Genomic DNA, 20,476 nt, shown 5'->3' with positions numbered 1-20,476 from the left:
AAACTGGGGAGGAACGCCTCCTGTTGGAAACTGGGGAGGACTGTCGCAGCGTACTCCCCAACAATTGCTGCTACCGCCTCAGTTGAATTTATCAGATGTTGGGGCCATTGGTCAGGACGTACATGACAGCCCGTCTGAAAAAGCCATTCTCCCATCGGGCGTTGGGCATCAACAATCTGAGAACCAGAACCTCAGTTCGGAAGATAATGTGACGTGTTTGATGCAGCAGAGGAAGAAATTGTTGGAGCTGGTGGTTGAATTCAACACCAAACTGCAAGAGAGTAACTCAGAGAGAGAATGCATTAAGCAGTCGTACCTGTTGCTTGAGATGAACGCCTCGGCAGAGGTGAAAAGTCTGCAGATGGAAGTGGAGACATTGAAAAGAACAGGCGGGATCGAGGAGCGGGTCAACCAGGAAGTCCGTCGGATTCTCCAGAAAGTTTTCACTCCCGGACAGATCGACATACTTGTGTCCGGGCGTCGCCATGTCCACTGGAGCGACATGGACATCAAGAAGGCGCTGTTATTGCGCTCCATGTCCACAAAGACCTATACCTACTTAGCTCGCTTCGGTGGCATACCTCTGCCGTCGCCATCGACGCTGTACAGGTGGTGCCAAAAACACCAGGGGAAGTTGGAAACACCTGGATATTATAATGAGAACGATGCCATGACTGGAAATCACTTCAATCCGATTGACATAAATGAAGGCGAAATGGAGGAATTGACACAGGAGTTGTCTCCAACCACAGCGAACGGCGACGAAGATATTATTGTGATAGAGAATGATCATCCTTGCGCCAATTGTGGAAGCCAGTTTTGCAGCGGGGCACATGACCCACAAGCTGGCGTCCAGTAACATGTTTGAAGTAACATTCGAAAGGGTGCAGGGGGGAGCGTGTGTGCATGCGTGTGTATGTGAAGAGTAAAATGAAGTACTGAAGATATGCATATGTTAACATTCTATAGTGTACCTGATTAATTATTACTAGATTCAATGTTGGGAACAAATATTTAACGAGTGATATGTGTATAAGGTTAGTCGAAGAAAATTTTCCAGTCTTCCATGAAACGTGAGTATTCGCAACCATTTTATTTTTTAATTTGTTTAACGTGATATCTCGCTCTAACTGATCTAAGCTTTTGTTGTGTTGAACCCAGTCTGGCATTTTTAGAGGCGAAGAAGAGAAATTTCCTCCCTCTGGATCTTTCCGTTCACTCCCTCTCTGGAGAGAGTAACGTATTTTGTATCTTGAGTATGAATCAAGATCCATAGGTCCACACTTGCCACTTCTGTAATTTGGTTATTTAACATATACGACGCGTAAGAAAAAGATTTACAGAAAGTATTATAAAAAAACATGGATTCTAGTACAGAGTGTGCTGATTAGAATAGAATGATTCTTGTTCCAGTTGTGGCTACGTTGCACGATGTTGATGATTGAGGTCGGAAAATCAAAATCCACTATGCACCATGATGGCCGCCATTTATAAACGAGACATGATAAAAAATAAAATGTCCTTCAGCTTGAACTGTAGGTATAGAGAACAAAAATATACAAATATATATATATTTTTTAAAAAAATGGTCACTTAGATCAAAATTGGTTCACTTCATATCAATTGGATCAAGTGAATTACGATAAACCAAATATATGAAATATCCGTAAATAGTTAGTTGGTAACCCTATTGGTATATCTTAAATCGTACCATAAGGAATATTTGCTTTGTGTGAAATTTTCAAGCTTGACCAAATTCTTCATGATAGTAAGACCCAGTATCGTCTCGAAGCGTCTGTTAAAAATGTGTATGTTATTATATTTTTGCCCGACGTATATTCACGGACACTATTGGGTTGACTTTCAATGGGATCATTGCAATCTAGAAGTGTCCGTGACTACAATGACGTAGGTAGGTAGCTTAGTAAATTCGAAATTACTCGAATGATCTCCCTCCAGCACAAGTAAGTTATACAAAGAACATGCCTGTTTCGTATTCACTGTATATATCTGGAGGACTGACAATATTTTGGCAAAGAAAGCCGAAAATAAACTTGACTCCGAGTTTTAAGTATCTCTGCCTGAAATAAACCAGATTCAGTTTTGACATGTTTTGGTTTGGGATTAAATCGGAGTGATCTGCTTTGCGCAAATTTAGATAGAACCCAAAAAGGAACGAAAGAAAAAACTCTAATGGAATAGATTTAACTGCAACCGCATGTTCAGATTGTGCTTTTTGCTAAATTATTCATGGTTTTTGACAGGTATCGGCTGTAGGAATGCTTTTCATCGAAACATTGCTGACTTGCCTTTCTACAAGTACTTTTATTTGCGCCGCCTTTCTACAAGTACTTTTATTTGCGCCGAATTGGTTTCCGTGGAATTTGAAACTTTTCAGAAAGATTGCTTATCAGTTCCTTCCAGTTTTGATGAAGTACATACAAAACTTCTGTTGTTTTTTGTTTCGTTTTTTTTCCCACGGTGAGAATATTTTCGTTAATTATAGATCAGAGTGATATTTTGATGCCTCACTTGAAAGGAAGGAAAAGAGTTTGATTAAAAGCCAGCAGCTACAAAGATGAAGGAATATTATTTATGATTTGAATTTTTCGTTTCCTCTTCAAATATATACGTAATATTTTAAATTTATTTCTTGCATGCAAAATTTTTCATTGAGAAAAAATTTATATTGTTTATACAGGTCATAAATTTTTCTAACAAAATTCTCTTCTCGAATGACAATGTCACTGTTAGTAATTACACACGTAATAGGTAAGTAAACTATGGGAGAAGTTACTAGAAGTTTATTGTTCTTCTTCCCAGTTGTTTCATGAATTTTTAATGCATTTGATAGAATTAAATGAGGTAAAAATATGGGGGGAAAAAACAGATTACCACTTAATTGCTTTTCCCCTTTGCTTCGATACTAAACCACCAAACAACAGATTTTATCAAATTACGTATTGTATTTTATGAAAAATTAGGCTTTCGTTTTTAGGTTTTCAAACTTCCGAGCCCTACTTATGTGAATCCATCTCGGATTCTATTTTGACCGCACTCTTGTTTACGTCAGGTGTCGCTGAAATGCAGATTTTCCCTTGAATACGCTTGAAAACCCTAAATTTATATCCCATCCACCGCAATCTTGTACAAATCTTGCGATTAATTAGTTTGTTTGCTGAAAATTATCTGATGCTCTGCAAACAACCGTTTGGTTCGGTTCCTAAGTGGCTGCATGGGAAATCGAGTAAAGATAGACCCTAAAATACATAAGCTCAGCACATTCAGTAGGCAGCCCTCTTCGTACTATCTTGCCATAGCACATTGGGTCGACAATATTGAGTTTGGCGCCGTACTTCAGAACTTCAACTAAGAATATAGAAGATCTTTCTGGGCAAGACTCCCAATTACTTTGGTCAGGTTCCAGACCCAAGACGAATTTATTGAAAGTAGATAGATGACAGGAACTAATACAGAGTGGAAAGAATAGTGAACATGTTTTCCACGACCTCCATCGTCGGTCTTGCAATTTAAGTTTTCTAATTTCTTGTACGGCCTTTATAACTTCTGTGACATATGTGCTACGCAATTCCAATCTGGCAGCAGAATTAGATGAAACAACCGAGGTACTACGTTCCTGGAACGTGACGATGGCCTGCTGTCAAATGTGAGCCGGCTTCCATGCGGATGGTGCGGTATTGTCTAGATGTCTGGCGAGTTTCAAGTTCTTAAATAGAAAACCGTGCATACCGGACGAGTTGACAACCGTGCGCTTAAAGTTATCATCGCTGCACGGTTAATGAAGTTTAAACTTCAACAGTCTACAGCACGGAAATGTCGTGTATACAACTTCAAGAAGTGATTTGAGTCGCAGAGCACTTTTCAGAAGATAAATTCGTCACTGAGTACTACCGTCGCCCTTTTCCACGTGTGTGCATTTTTGGTTGTTTTTTACCTGGTTTTTCTTTTCTTTCTTTTTTTCAAGTCATTCTTCGATATTTTATCTTCTCAAAAGCACGAATTGTTTTTCGAATTCTAAATAGCTTAAATTCTGCTCTAAGCGTAATTTGTTTCCATTGAAAGTCTTTTAACAATTGGAGCTGTAGAGGTCGCTGTCGTTTTCTCAAAACCCTGCACACAGATCTTTCGCATAGATAGGAGCGACGATATTTTCACCTGTAACCTATTACATATGTATTAAAATACCGGTATATAGGTAGGTTATGAAGGTTAGCTTTTGTACGATACATTTCAAGTCTTTCAATCTTGGCATTGATTGAATAACATAGATAGATGTCGGGGACACCTGGTTCTGCCTTCTGACACGACCAATGTTGCCAGCACACCTCGTATTTTTTTTTTAAAAAAAATAAACATACTTTTAATGAATTAAAACACCATTAAGCCTTGTTTCAATGATTATGAAAAATATAAATATGCTGACCAAGGCAGTAATTTATTTTATTTAAAACATAAACTAAACGTAACGTTTCAACCTTCTAGCAACGTCTTCATCAGACTCTGTATCAAGTACAAAAGTAACAAGATACAAAAACAGGGCATTATATATACACAAAACATTACTCCCTCCAGACTATTAGAAAGTTGTTTTGGAACTTTCTAGCAGGTGGCTTTCACTTGTGAACTGAACTTTCACCTAAAATACTAAACATACATACTTCCATATAGAATGTGGTTTAGCTTTATATCTCACGCTCCTTTTCCTTCATTTTCTTTCTTCTCCTCTCCTCTTTCTCTCTTGTCCTTTCCACTCTTTCTAACACCTTCTTCCATTCTTTGTTTAACTTCAGTCCCCCATTCCAGTTCATTGTGTCCTCTTCACCTTTCTTCTCTATTTCCTTGGCTTCCTTCCATTTTCTCACTAGCATTCTCTTCTCCCTTCCTATCTGCTTAGCCTCATCCCACTCTGTCATGTCCTGTTTCTCTCTTGTGTTACGGCTCGTGACACTTGTGTTTAAATATCGCATTTCTCCCTCTCTTAAGTCGTACATCATCCCTATGTTGTTTCAATCTATCTTTCAGTCTCTTTTTCGTTTCTCCTATGTACACACTCTGACATTCTTTACATTTTACTTCGTAGATAATCCCTTCCTCTTCCTCTTCTCTGTTTTCCTTTATCTTGTTTGCATTCTTCGCTATTCCTAAGATAGAAGAAGAAGGTGTTAGAAAGAGTGGAAAGGACAAGAGAGAAAGAGGAGAGGAGAAGGAAGAAAATGAAGGAAAAAGAGCGTGAGATATAAAGCCCAACCTCATTCTATATGGAAGTAAATATGTTTAGCCTTTTAGGTGAAAGTACAGTTCACAAAGGATAGCCACCTGCTAGAATGTTCCAGAACTACTTTCTAATAGTCTGGAGGGAGTAATGTTTTGTGTATATATAATGCCCTGTTTTTGTATCTTGTTACTTTTGTACTTGATACAGAGTCTGATGAAGACGTTGCTAGAAGGTTGAAACGTTACGTTTAGTTTATGTTTTAAATAAAATAAATTACTGCCTTGGTCAGCATATTTATATTTTTAATGAATGTCAATTACCCCAATACATTAAAACTTCTCAATATCAGACAGGCCTGGGGGGAAAATAAATGTCCCTTATTTAGAAGTGTCCGCTATTCAGAAAAAAGTGTAGGATGTTACACATAGGATAAGCATATTACAGTACACACTTTAATAACATGTTTTTTTCCCTACATTCAAGGAACAAAATACTGTACTACATACGGTGAATTTAAATATACTAAAGTATCCCTACACACATTACAAATTTCAAAAAAGAAAATACAATACACGTAGTGCAATCCTTTGTTAATTACTGCATTCAAAATGACACACTTCTCAAGATAAGCACAAAGAATACTGTCTACTGTCTGCACTTTTAAAAATAAATACGTTCGGTGTAACATGAAACAATGCACGCTAGTTCGAAATACTGGCCATTGTTGTGTCGAATTCCAGGAATTGCGACCGTTTTCTTTCAGGCTGTCCGTTATTAAGAAGTTTTAGTTGCGTTGAAGAGGTAGTTAGTTTTCAGTGTCCGCGTCTGTTATTGAGAAGTAATATTGCCATTAAACCCCATGTATTTCTGCCGAGGAATTTAAAAATGTCCGTAATTTATAGGTGCCAGTTAGGAGAAGTTTTACTGTATATATTCTGTAATTTATAAAATGAAAAGAAATTATATAGAAAACCAGTTATTTTATCCAGGTTTGTTTTTACTTCGCACAAAAACTTTTTACGCCTTAGTAATATTTTCCACATACTCGTTGTTTATGTAGAGCATGATTTTTCATGTTTAAAAGGAATCCACATAGACAAAGTTAATACGCAGTGTAAGATTCATGTCTCTATCGCTCTTTGTACAAAAGCTACGTACGTTCATAATCTCGGTTGCATGACTTTTTGGACACCCTGTATAAAAAGATAGAAGTGGCACAAAGATCTTGGATTTATCTTATTTTTTTCGGATACTCTTTAGAATTTGCTGGCAAGCCACCGAATATTACACACGGAACAATTATTAACCATTCAAATTTGTTCAGTAATGTGTCGTACGAAGCACTGATCAGCAGACAAATAATCAAACTTATCTCGTGTAACTGATTCTACTTTTGCTCTTGACATTACCTAGAATCGACACTGTTTGCGTAATCGCCCGCCTGAGCGAATTGCTTAGACAACCATTAGGCGGCATTAGTGAGCATTGCCATTCGCAGAGCAGCTCCTGTTTATCTCGGATCAGAAACCTCCTCCGAAGCTTTGCAGCTTGCGCCATCTCCCTGCTTGTCAAGTCGAGTTAACTTTAGTTTGTCTCATCGGCTCCGGGCTCTCAAATCTGATGCTTCCAGGGCAGATGCAATCTATCGACCTGGTCGAGACTTTCCCTGCAGGGTTTGGCAGCAATAAATGCAGATTATGCACAATTTTTGGAGGGGGTAAAAAAACCACTCATCCATCCACCACACTGATACAAAGCGTTTGTTTTTTGAAGTTGTGGCTAGGGATCGGATTTTAAGGTAAAGACATTTATGTGTATATGGGGCATTCCATGTGAAAAGATCCTCAATTTTTAAAATTAAATGCAATCTAATATTGTCTGTTGGATAGATATTTTGCATATTATTCGTTTATTTTAACTTTTTGATTCAGTTGTGTTTTATACCGTGTCCCACCCGCGACACCAAAAAACAATTAATTTCTCCTTTAACTGTTACATTTCCTCCTAAACTCCACTAGAATATTCAAAGGTCTCGCTTTGTTAAATAATTTATTTTTCATCATTTGACAATTCACAGAAATTAAAATAAATTTCTTATTACGTGAAGAGGCAGTTTCCTTTGTCCCACCCGTGACACAAAATTGTTCACTCATAGCTACAAAGCTGGGAAAGTATTTTAAGGGTATTTATGTTTAATCAACGTAACATTAAGTTTCATATTTCATTGCACAGAAACTGTAAGAATCTGTTTAACTATCAGTAGAATAGTTACTTTAATATCAAAAATGTAGTCCGTGTGGAATACCCCATATATATATATATATATATATATATATCTTGTTACTTTGGAAGTTGGCCAAAGTCTGTAGGAGTGCCGACCATAACGGCTGCAATATAATCTGCGAAGTCTTATTTCACATAAAAAAAAGCATGATTTTTACCTTTAGCACGGAAAACACATATTTCTTGGGAAATTACATGAAAAAGTAGATACATATTTTGGAGCTAATTCATAAAATAGACAAAATATGCGGTAAATTACTAAATTACTATCTTATTCGGGACTCCACAACACACCGATTCCTATGGCTGGTTTTGGTTTTGTCAAGCATGTGGCAAGGCAATTCATACAGAACAGCTTTAAATGTGCGTTCACGACAAGTGCTAATATTAGCCCCAATATGTTGAAAAGAAGGACGTTCTAAGTGTTCGCAATATTATTTAGATGTAAGCAGAACATTTGTTGCAGTGCACATCCCCCCCCCCCCGATGAATCCACATTACGGAAACCCTACCTCCCGCAAAACTGTGCAAGGAATTAGATCTGTATGTGAACATGAAAACGTGTGGGCCAGTCGGTCATTTTGAATGAAAATATTTTTGACTTTTTGTATTTCCGCTATTTTTTTAACATAAAAATAAATATTTAAAAAGTTTTTTAGCACCTAAAAATCCGCTTCGTATTTTGAAGTAGCTTTTCTGCCACATTTGGTCAACCACTGCGATGAGGATGAATAATGATTACATTATTACTTGAAATTGTTGAAGGGATACTCCCAGAAGAACGCACAGGCCAGTATTGAACCCGCAGCCCTCGGTGTGCTCGACCATGGAGATAACTGAATACCCAGGGAACGTCATATTTTTCTTGTATTGGCTCCTGTTTTGCGACAAGGCGTTCCTTATGAAGTAATTAACAATGAACAATTACTTGACGTACAGGAATGTCTTTGATCCAGCGTTTGCCTCGACGAAGTGGTAGTATCGATTATTGAAAAACATGAGACAAGAACAGAGGAAAGCAGCTTAGGAGTCGTACTTGAAATTACTTGTTAAAACTTTCTTTCCATACATGCAAAGCCCAAATATGCACAAATCTCATACGTGGTCCGAAAGTGTTTATTCTTCCTATCATAGCTCTACAGTTAATGGATTTTGACTTGCTCGATGTTTTTTGGTCAGACTGTTTTCTTTTGCTTTCATTCACATTTTTGTTGGTTTGCCTTATTTGCACTAGTCTTCCAATTCTTTTTGTATTTAATTCGTATCGAAATCGAAGTAGCTAGCAATAAGTTGTGATCGGAGTGCAGTCAATGTTTATACACCTTGTAGTTCCGTTTCGCCTAATCCCCTTTTTCCTAATTGCTTGACAGGAAAAAATTATGACCGGGCCGCCATTTTGGCGAAACGGGATACCGCTTTAGCCAATTCCCATTTCGCCTAAGGAAAATATTTCAAATGAGGGAAATTTATTGATTTCTCAACAGGGAGATACAATCTCTGTTCTGTTAATAAAGCCTTAACTCTACACACACCTGATCAAACGATCGGTCTCGTCGCCTTGTAATCAAGGGGTCCCGGGTTCGATACCCGGTGGAGGCACAAGTGGTTCGGATCCCACTTTAAACTGTAGGTCCAGTCCCGATTAGCCTTACTGTGCATAAAGTGGACTTAAAACAACAAATCAATCCAATCCAATCCAACGATCGGTCCAATCAATAGAAAAAGGATAAGGTTAGGGTATTTTATGCTTTGTGTATATTTTCTTTTACCTTACAGAAAATACGACAAACGCCCCCCGGCTGCTAGATTGTGTGACAATGCTTTTTTTTAGGAACAACACCTAACTATTTGGCTCATGTGACTGTTCGTAATTAGCATAGACACATGTTCGGAATTGTTTGGTGTTTACGTCGATCACCGTAACAATTTTTCCCTAAAGCCGGCTTTAGACGAAAGTATTTCCTTTAGCAGTTTTGCTAGCATAAATGCTATGTAAAAGCTTCCAAAAATCGTATAGCAGATAGTACTTTATACGCAAGCATTTCATGTAAATTTTCGGCTAGCTTTTGCGATTACAATGTATAACATTTACAGCACGAGAGGCCCGTCGAGTTACACCATATATGATTAGTGCACGGTGTTTAAATTTGGAACAACTAAAATAATCTTCTATACGTATACAGTAAACTTTGTAAAGTATGTATTTAAGCAGCGCCATTGTTTAGTACCTAATCACGTTTTACACGAAACGTTATTCCTCTCGGTTTAATAGTTATCGGTTTTAAAAAATGTGAAGTGATGCATTGTTTACATCTCACGCGGCCGCCATTACAACTGCACTCGTGACCTAGAGGTAGCTTCTGATTGGTTATGCTACGAAAAATGCTACGGAAATAGGACGGGTTCTATCCTTGAGAAATACCATGAAATATGCCATGGGATCTGAAATGCCATAAGATTTTTCACTTTACAGGGTAGCATTTTGGTCATGGCATAAATGTTAAGAAAAATGTTTTCGTCTAAAGCGGACTTTACTTGCAATATTTTCCTTCCAGCCGGAGACTGGGATATCCCATTTTGCCTAAAATGGCGGGACAGCTGTCGGATCTGATTGACAGGTGCTGATAAGTCATTAAGCGAAATGGGATGCCATCGTTTACACTTTCCTTCCTGCCACACTCGTAAATTCACAGCCTGTCCATGGTTATTTTTATTTAGTTGGTAACGGAAAACCCCTTGTTTGTGCCAGACAAGGAACATAAGTGAATAACCACCCGCGTGCTTTCACCTTTGCAGATATTTTTTTGCGTTGACTTATACAGTATTTTCAGCTCAATATCCGCAAAGCAATTGAATCCTTGGATCCACGCCACGCCAGAAATTGAACACTGAAGCTCGTTATTCACAGGGGAGAGAAACAATGGCTAAGGCGTTATCTGCAGAACCTCACCGGCCATTTGGGATGGTGTGAAGGGAAGCGATATGGTTTATGCAGTAGCTTGCTTGTTCACTGTTGAGGCTCCGCTCTGGAGTATATGTGATAATTCTCTTGGCTGTTATTCCCATTTCCGGTTCTCTTTTAGTTCGCAAAACGAAAACTCAATTTTATTTTCTCACTCAAGGATTTAACTTCTAGGACAGGGTTTCCTAAACTTTTTCAATTCGAAATCCCCTTAACATTTACACCCGCCGAGCATTTCTTGGTATAGTACAGTTACTTTCGTAACATCTCCAGCTGATTGCACGAGTCTAGCCAGTGAGCCTACCAACAGTACAGTGTGTTAGCGATAGGTGCTGGATTGAGATGACGTCATCGGCTGTCTTGTTGATTGGACGCTTCGGGAGTTGTAACTCGCTTCCAAGCTGCAAATGCGTAACAACCGGAGATGTTACAAAAGTAATCTCATTCTACACTCTTGAACTCCTCTCTCCCTCCCAAAAGCGTCATAAAATTGCCCGTTTTATGTGTATAATTTACATTCAATACGACCATTAGTATTCCAAATTCACAGTAAAACGATGGTTGCAATAAATAACGTGTTGGTGCTACATTAACAACCATGATATGCTTCATGGGTACTATTCAGAATCTGATATATCCAGACTGTTATACCACAGGTTATATACAATTGCCATTAATAAGTACTAAGTATGCAAGTCTTAATAGATGCCGTTGTTGTCTTTACGCCAGACATTCGCTTATTTGCGGGAGCGACCCAACTTCAAGAAATGCTTTTCAAAACTAGCTATAGGCCTCCCCGATGGCGCAGTGGTAGCGTCGTCACATTGCAATTAAGGGGTCCTGGGTTCGATACCCGGTAAAGGCACATAGTGGTTCGGATCCCACTTTAAACTGTAGGTCCAGTCCCGGTTAGCCATACTGTGCATAAAATGGACTTAAAGCACCAACTCAATCAATCAATCAATCAAAATTACCTATTTAAAGGCTGCTTGCGCTAGACAGGCTAATCGGGACTGGGACTACAGTTTAAAGTGGAATTCGAACCACTATGTACCACCAATGTGTATCTAACCCTGGACCCCCCTTGATTACAACTACTTCACCACCGGGAAGGCTCCATATCTAGTGAGAGATCGCATGCGTTGATGTCTTGAAGGGTGGCTTATTTCCGTTTGTCTCTATTGTGTTTTTTTACCGCATTTCTTCAAATCCAAGACGCCATTGAATTTAAGGCGCACCTTAATTAGTGTTTCAGCTTTTTTTTGGGGGGGGGAGGAGGAATACTTCCAATTTAAGGCGCACAAATATACGTACACAATACCGATACTTTATTTGAGCAATACCGTGGAATTACATTTACATTATTGTTACATTTACCGTTCCCAGTACTACCATTGCCATTAGCATGTACAGTGTCTCTCAAAAGTTTTAGGACAACGACATTTTAAACTAGGCAACCCAAATTACGTAAGGCTCTGCTGGTTGGTTGCGTTTAGAGTTAGGATCAATTTCAGGGTTGCCATATACACAATAGATATTTATGAAATACGCGAAAGGAATAAAACCCGGTATTATTGTATAAAACTCTAAGAATATCAGTATTACATTTGTCGCAAATAAGAAATACTTTCTGAAAGAAAGAAAATCGATTTTCTAGTATTTCATCGCTGATGAGTCTATACAAAGGAAAAGAGGAGAGAGGAAACGAAAAGGGACAACAAATGAGAGGAGAAAAGAGAGAGCGAAAGTGGAAGAGGAAAAGTAAAGTAGGGAAGAAAAGATAGGACAAATGTAGATAGGAGAAGTAATGAGGAGAAAAGTAAGAGATGCGAGGAGAGATGAGGAAAATGGAGCAAAGAGGATAAGAGAGGAGAGGAGGTTTGAGAGGAGAGGAAGAGACGAGAAGAGGGGAGTTGAGAGTAGAGTAAAAGAGAGAACATGAGAAGAACGAGAAGAAGAGGTGAAGAGTGTAGTGGAGTCTGAAATCTAAGACAGGAGAGGAGATAAGAGGAGTGGAGAAGAATGGGATGGAGACAAGAGACGAGAACAGGAGGGAAGGCGATATGACATATAAGCAGAGGAGAAGAAGGGGAGAGAAGGAGAAGGAGAGGAGAGAAAGGAGACGAGAAAATATCGTCTCAGCGTCAAGAATTGATGCATTGATCAAAATATCGACATGAAACATTCAATAATATTTTAAAATGAATTGGAGAATGTATTAGATCGGTGCGAAATGCCTTTTGGCTGAGTTCAGAGCGAGATAAAATCTGCCACGTAAGGTCTTTGATTCTACCTGCGATTATACCACTAAAAACTTGAATGTAATTTTCATATTTATAAGAATTATCCAATTTTTCTCCACTTCTCAGTTCGTTGAAATGGAGGTTTTCTTATTTAACATTTCTCCTCCCCCATCGTTAATTCCAAATAGAATCATTCCGTTTCACACTGCGTGGACAATGAACCCAATGGGATATGTCCAAAACTTACGAAAATTTTCTCCCACCGGAGGGATTTGAACCTACAACCATCAGGTTGACAATCTACAACTGTAACCACAAACCTACAAACTTCGTTCTTGAGAATAGCTAGGAAGAGCTGGCCATTGTGAAATGTAGATGCAAATCTCCTCCTACATGTAATGTGCAAAGAATACTTGTTTGTAACAAAGAAAACGAAGGTAGTACGAATCGGCGGAAACGATTAATAGAGAATTGCACATGATGAAAACTTTTCATTCGATATTTGTGGAGGTAGCCTTGCATTGAACGGGATTGGGAAAAGGATAACATTAGTATGTCCTGAATTACCACAAATATAAATAGTTATTTCATTAATATTTGTCAATGTCTTTGAAGCAGTACACAATTATCGTTACAGTCACGATCTTATACGTTAAAATATACCTTTGAACATGTGTCAATTCATTTACTTGTTTCATTTTTTTAGTAAATTCCAGATGCAGAACAATGTAGCCACTCTACACTGCTATTACAAAGAATGTTACAATGCTCTTGTTTAATAAAAGGAGAATTAAGAAATAAGAACACGTCGTAAGGAGACTCGAACCTGGGACCACTAAATGCCCAGTCGAGATCTCTAAGCACTACACCACACCTTTACCTTCCATTCAAATATATTCAGACACTCCAATATTGTAAATGTCGTTGGATATTCATGTACTTTTACTTTAATTTTGAATTGCTTTTCTTTGTATTAGCAGCTATGTTCGAGGAAAAAATCGTAGTGATGAAGTAAAACGAGAATATTGGTTGCTGTTGTGAAAATCCGAGTTATTTCTGCGAGTGTTTGGGGAACGCAGTCAATATGGGCGGTAATGGCTGGGAGGATTATACAGCGGTGACCGTGGCTCCACCTGGTGGTGTTGTCTGGTTAGGCACACCTTCTTTGACGGTGTAAATGCAAATTGAAATGAAAGCATGGATGATATGCACAAATAATTTTCAGTTTACTAAGTGTCAACCCCGGTTAACTTTTACATGGCCACCGCTAAATAATCCTCCCGAGCATTACCTCCCCCCCTCATATTGACTGTGCTCCACAAAACATTGTGTGTGTGTCTGGAGGGGGCGGGACTACAGTACCTACATATGGTCACATGATAATGCATTACCATGAAGACTGAAATAGAACTATAAGAAACCAAGTACAGTGGTAGAAAGTCAAGACCATTAATCATTTTTTAAAGTGTTTGCAGTTAACGGTTTTATGTCGCATTAACTTCTAAAATATTTGCATGCCTAAATATGTAGCAAAATATGGTGAAATGTTGTTAAATATTAACTTCGCGCATACACAGAGAAAAATGTATGTTTGCTATAACCAGAAAATATTTTCTGGTAATCAAATATTTATTTAAATAGGCGACAAACAAATACTACGTAGTTCACTAGAACCAAACTCTTTTAGTAATCGTGCACATCATTTGCTTAGAATTTACTAATACCAAACAAAATTATAAAAATTACCGAACTCAATAAAGTCTACCAATTTTTGAATAAATACCAAGTAGTTCAATCAAACCTGTTCATTGAAACAATTTTTTTTGTATATATGTTTATTTCTTTAAATTTTTGTTTTATGTTCATTTGAAGAACAAATAGGGTAATAGGGACTGTACGTATAGTCTTGAGTGGAATCCGAATCACTATGAACCTCCACCGGATATAGAACCTGTGTATATGTAACTATTAAAAATCATATTGATTGACGTTTTTTCTAACATTCTGAATTTCTGAAAAAACTAAATGCATTTAAGGAACACCGAATGAGTACAAGGTATCCATTAAACAAAGATAGAATACCTCACTGCTCATTTTTATGGAAACCAGAACAGGGGAGAGATAGACGACGTGATTTTCCATCTTTTATATACCCTAGGTTCGAATCGCGGATGGGGCTTGAACGTTTCATTGGTTTTAGTTCCTTCTTTTTACACATATTTTTGTTCCAAACTCTGCTGGTACTGCACTACGTGACTATGTTACATATTCCTAAACATACGTAAGTCTTAGAAAATATTATGGACATAAATGCTCGATTGAGAAAACCTTAGCGTGTGTGGTTTCATGTAAAAGGACCACAAACCACGTAAAATAAAATTTAATGTTAGTACTCGGTTGGTATAATTCTCCATATTTTGGACTTTTGCACGACTAACTATACTGGAATAAATCGTGTAATAAATATTTAATGATAAGAAACTAAACGGTACTTTTCATTATTTTATTTTTCAGACTGTAAATATTCTTTGAAGTGGAGCCTGAGACACGTGGTCTTCCGTGGATACGATGTTGGTAAGTGTTCTATTATTTCTTATTATTGTTTTTTAACTTCATATTTGGATAAAAATGGACTTTTTGCATTCGAAGCTACAATGTCTACGTTGAGTGTGTGTGATCGCATGTAAGCATTCTGTTGTTTTTAGTTCGTCACAGCATCCAGGTAGTAGGCATTAGTGTAGACAAGAATGGCAGAAGTGAATATTTTTTCTTTCGAGCAGCGTAAGAAATGTCGAATATACACCCAGATCTCCTGATTTAACACAGTTAGATTTTTACGTGTGGGGCACTGTGGAGAATGTTGTGTGTAAGCTATGAAGCCACAGGCACTGAATGACATGTGTGATGCAATTGTCGATCTGCTATTTGTCGATCTGTTCTACACCGTTGCAGACGATGTATATTACTGCCAATGGATATCTGAAACTTTAAAGTATGGGACACAAAAAAAAGTCCATATTTGCTGTTATTGGTGTTCTTGTTATTAACGTTCAAAGAGTGTATACACAGTTTTTGGGACAAGGCGTATCCAGGGGGTTGGGTCCAGGGGGTCCGGAACCCCCAAATTCCTTTCTTTTTTTTAAAAAAAAAAATACTATGGTAAATTCAGCATACTTTACAATGAGACACTTGATGTGGCAGGTATAGAAAATTCTCTCTATGTACATTGTTTGTAGATTCTGAAAATAACGTCCACTAAAAGTTTTTTTTTTTTTTTAGTTTCACACTGGGTAGTGATATACCAGCTACAAATCTGATTTCAGTTAAATGAAACTGTCCGAGTGAACCATCCCAAGCAAATGATCTTCTAGCCGCAGTTGAAAAGGAGACTTCCTTAATTGTACTCTTTATCTGTGAAAAGGTTTTGAGTTTTACTGTGCAGTTATCAAAGTATTTAGAACCCTCATCACAATTTAGCCTCTGCTCTTTCTTGCCCAAGAACTGCTTCAGAGACTTCGGGAAATTTCAGATGAATAGTTCAGCCAAATATTTCAGACTCCTTCTGAAAAGTGTCAACAGACATTCAATTCTGAAATTACGATTCCAAGAATAACAAGAAAATAACAAAAACGAGATAATTATCCTCGTACTATTATAGAGGGGGCATGCGCTATTGGCCTTGGGGGATGGGTACCCCTGACAGGACCCCCCCCCCAAATTTACTGTAGGTTGTAAAATGAAGCCAGAAGAACTGAGTCGATACTAGGCATTAATCTACTAGTATTTAAAATCTACTAAAATGATCATCAGCCTAAAATTATATGTTGGACTGCTAATTATTATAAAGGACTGATAATTGCAAGTGAGACAGCCACGGATCGTTGCAACAACACGATAATTTCAAACGGAAGCAGTGTTTTGGGGAATGGCTTGCTTACCGCTCCAATTCTACAAAATCAATAAATATTGCCCGTTCCTGCATGAAAACGATCCAAGGAAGCGTTCAAATTTTCCATCAATACAGATGTCAAACTAAAAATTAGTCTGATTTATGATTTTCGAACGCACCGATACATCACACTACGGCCACTGATAAGTTGGATAGTTTTATACACAACGTTTGAAAAGCAAAGGCTCATTCAAATCGAACCTCCTTTCTTCTTGCGCGTCCAGTTCCATCTGGTAAGAGCCAGGAACCTGAAATGGTCTTGCTATTTCCGTCACAGAGCCATCCAAGTTCATATTATAGTAATAACGAAGCGGAAAGGAACATTCTTATTTCATTTGTTTCCATTCCACGTTTCTCCAATGACTCCTCCCTGCGCGAGGGAAGTCTCTCTTCTTTTTGATCCACACTCTTTTTGTCTTTTGGGCCGTGAAGAAGACTCGACGCCTCGCGGGTCTCCCCCTAACAACTGCCGCCTCTGAGAACCAAATTAGATGAGATTAAAAGTTAGCGACGCGCCAAGGGTTCGGATTTCGTGTTTGACTGGTGTACGAGTAATTTTGGAAAAAGTACAAAGTTTGTCTTTTCCTTGAGTGAGCGAGATTTTAATGGGAGATGAGCCGTGGAACTTGGAACTCGCTTCTTCTTATTTTCCCCATCGGCGTGTTTTTTCCTCTTGCGATCGAGCCGCAGAAAATGCAAACTGGCAGCTGTCTATGGGGATGGTTGTTAGTGAAGTTTTGAGCATCTCTCACCCCCTTCCCTCTTCTTAACGAATTTCCGGCTCCTGCTTCTTGTGTCATAGAAGCACCCTCCCCTTTTCATTAACGTGAAATCAGTCGTGGGTGTCCGCATATTGCGGTAGAAACATCGCATTTCTTCAGTGAAGATCTGCGTCCACATTACAAGAAAATGTTCCTAGGGGGCACCACTGCTCCTAGTCTCTTACACTTAGTTAGCTGTGAGAAAGTTTCAGAATTAAGGGTGTTTTTTCGGTAAACTACAACGTGATTGGAAATAATGGTAGAAAATTGGAAAGCGTGCAATAACGTTTGATTCTCGCATTTAACCACCATGTAATGGAGTTAATTTTCGTTCAAAATAAAGCTTTCTCGTTCTAAGAACAGTGGCAGGAGCAGAAACAAATATTATACCTTATTTTACTCTTTAAATGTGAGCTAATTATTTTTTTTACAAATTAAAATTAAAATTTGCCAAGCAATGGAGATTGTAATGCATGTGGCAGACAGACATGTAGTTTAACTAGTTTTCCTCGTGGGGAAGGAATTGGGCAGTTTTAGATCATTTGTATAACTGCATAGAATATGACTATAATTAAACAGAAAGATTAAAGATGTTATGTCAGTGTGAATGTGGGAGAGTACAAATGGTTAAGAGTGGTGGAAAATGGAATGACAGGCACTAAGGAGGTTCTAGGGGAGACTTGTGTACCACAGGATGCTAAAGGCATTAAGGTCGAATACTGGACTTCTTTATGTTCAATTAAATATTGTTTATTCTGTACTTATTTATTCGTGTTGATATCTTCATGAGGCTTACATCACAACATCCGTCGCAGAAGAGAAACGAAGACAATGAAGATGAGATAAACGCCGCTGTTGTCATGGTAACACTCATGGAATTCGGTCATAATGTCTGCACTCCGAAAATAATCTCATCCACAATGGGAGCTGTGGCTATTTTTGTAGCAGTATGTAAAAAGAGAAGGAAAAGTTTGGTTTTGTTCTGTGGTACATACTTGCTGCACGCCTTGGCCTTGATTGATTAAACAGTCACTCGTTCTATTAATGAAGGCTAGCAGGGTGATATGTTTAGCGCGTGCTGCTTTTTCGGATCCGAGTCGTGGAAAAGGAACAGAGATTGAGAAGAGCGGATAGAAATTATTAGACCACGAAATTATTAGCTTTACACACACCACTTTATTGCAAGATGGAAGAACAAGTACTAAATGTGTTTATTATTGTGCTCCAAACTGGATTCATCGTTCATTACTAAAAGGAATCGTTTGTACCATGGGTCCTCTTGTTTGTGAATCTACTCCCAAGATCGTCACAATAACACAGGCTAGCAATGGAAAATGTTTGAAAATCGACCCCTGATTCTGGTAGAATTTTGGTTGATGGTTTCAATAAAATCATTTGTAAAAATTACATGATGTACCATATTTGCACTCAAATAGTCTCTTTCCCCATATATTCGAACCGATTGTAAAATATCCTTACGCGATAGAGGATTCACATGTGAAATCAGCACAACAAACAACATAAAAATCAGTCATAACCTTTAGGCACTTTTCAGTGACCCAAATTTTGCAGGCTCGTGTAATGAAACCTCTATTCCTGAGCTGTGATTGCATTGCAAACACGCAGTCTTGTATCATCCGGATGCTTACGTAGAAATTCCATCAACATTCCAACTGCAACCGACTTCTCGTGCTAGGTTCCAAGCAGTGAAATGCCGCGATTCCAGAATCCCTTCAAAATGAAATAACCAGAAGAATTAGTTTTGAAATTGTCTTACGTTGGTGGAGGAAACCGGGGAAGAAATCAAGGGAGAGACAGAAAAATATTTGAATGATAACGTCTAGAAAGGCAAAACGTTTTCATGAATTTAACCAGATTTGTATGGATAAATTGAAAATGAAATTTGTAGGATTTACTAGAACGCAAATCCACAAGAAAGATCATCCGGATTGTGCACATAATTTAATACGTTAATAAATGCAAACATTCACACCAGCGAGTGGGCGTCATGAAAAGGCAGGCACACTCCCAAGTTTTTCTTAGCGTCGAGTAGATTTCGATGCGTGCATCTTGCAGACTTTCAAACTGTGTAGTCTCTCTCTTTCCTTTTCTCCCCCCCCCCCTTTCCTCTCTCAAGTGTGACTGTAGGAAGGTTGTAGTTTTTATTTTCCTTAGCTAAGGTCATGAATTCTACACACACAAAAAAAAAATAATACTTTTTTTTCGATTTTTTCTTCACGCAGCAGATCCCGAGGAAATTAATACAATTATGTACATTTGTAGCGTATTTTTTGTATTTTTGTATAAACTAGTAAATAGTGGGGGTAAATTTGGGTTCTAATTATTGTAATATATCCAATGTGAAATCGTCTGAATTCTAGAGCCTTAAGGAAGGACTCTGAGAGATAGTCTGTAGAAAGTTGTAACGACGGTTCAAGACCGCCAGTTTAAAAATGACCATCACTGTGTTCAAAGTATTAACGTCCATTAATAATAAATCGAATTAATGTAATTTTAGTGATCAGTTTTTAACAATATATTTAATGTGCGCACAACTACAATGTATAATCATTTTCTATCTTAATGGGCCTCCCCGATGGCGCAGTAGTAGCGTCGTCGCCTTGTAATCAAGGAGTCCCGCGTTCGATACCCGGTGGAGGCACATAGTGAGTCGGATCCCACTTTAAACTGTAGGTCCAGTCCCGATTAGCCATACTGTGCATAAAGTGCACTTAAAACACCAACTCAATCAATCTATCTTAATGCTATGGCGTCAGGACTCACACTTAGTATAATCCTCTGTGAGGCTTGTGTTTTCTGTCCATATATGTTTTCATCGATCTTATCGCCATCTTCGCGATTAGCCTAAAGAGCCAGAAAACCGAAGTAAAGTAAGTAAAATCAGTCTTTAATGCATGATGAAATAGATCAGAATAAAAAACGAATACTTCCTGTTTTTGTAAATTATCAAGGGGACTTAAATTTTTACGGTAGAATACAGTAAAATTTACGGTAAGTTCTAAGTGTGCATGCTTATCAAAG

General features: G+C 38.1%; 1 protein-coding gene across 2 annotated transcripts in view; it reads left to right on the top strand.

The window, feature by feature from the left end:
- Dg (Dystroglycan) overlaps positions 1-20,476 on the top strand; it is a 370,061-nt gene that overhangs the window by 235,187 nt on the left and 114,398 nt on the right. For both annotated transcript variants that reach the window (XM_083131677.1, XM_083131685.1), the window contains one exon: positions 15,239-15,298. The gene's annotated coding sequence lies outside the window, so the exon portion shown is untranslated. The remainder of the gene's footprint in view (positions 1-15,238; positions 15,299-20,476) is intronic.

Source organism: Lepisma saccharinum, chromosome 1 (genome assembly GCF_977018435.1).
Source record: "Lepisma saccharinum chromosome 1, izLepSacc3.1, whole genome shotgun sequence".
Classification (NCBI taxonomy): Eukaryota; Metazoa; Arthropoda; class Insecta; order Zygentoma; family Lepismatidae; genus Lepisma; species Lepisma saccharinum.
The sequence above is the reverse complement of the archived record's forward strand: the minus strand, read 5'-3'. Positions and strand labels throughout refer to the sequence as shown.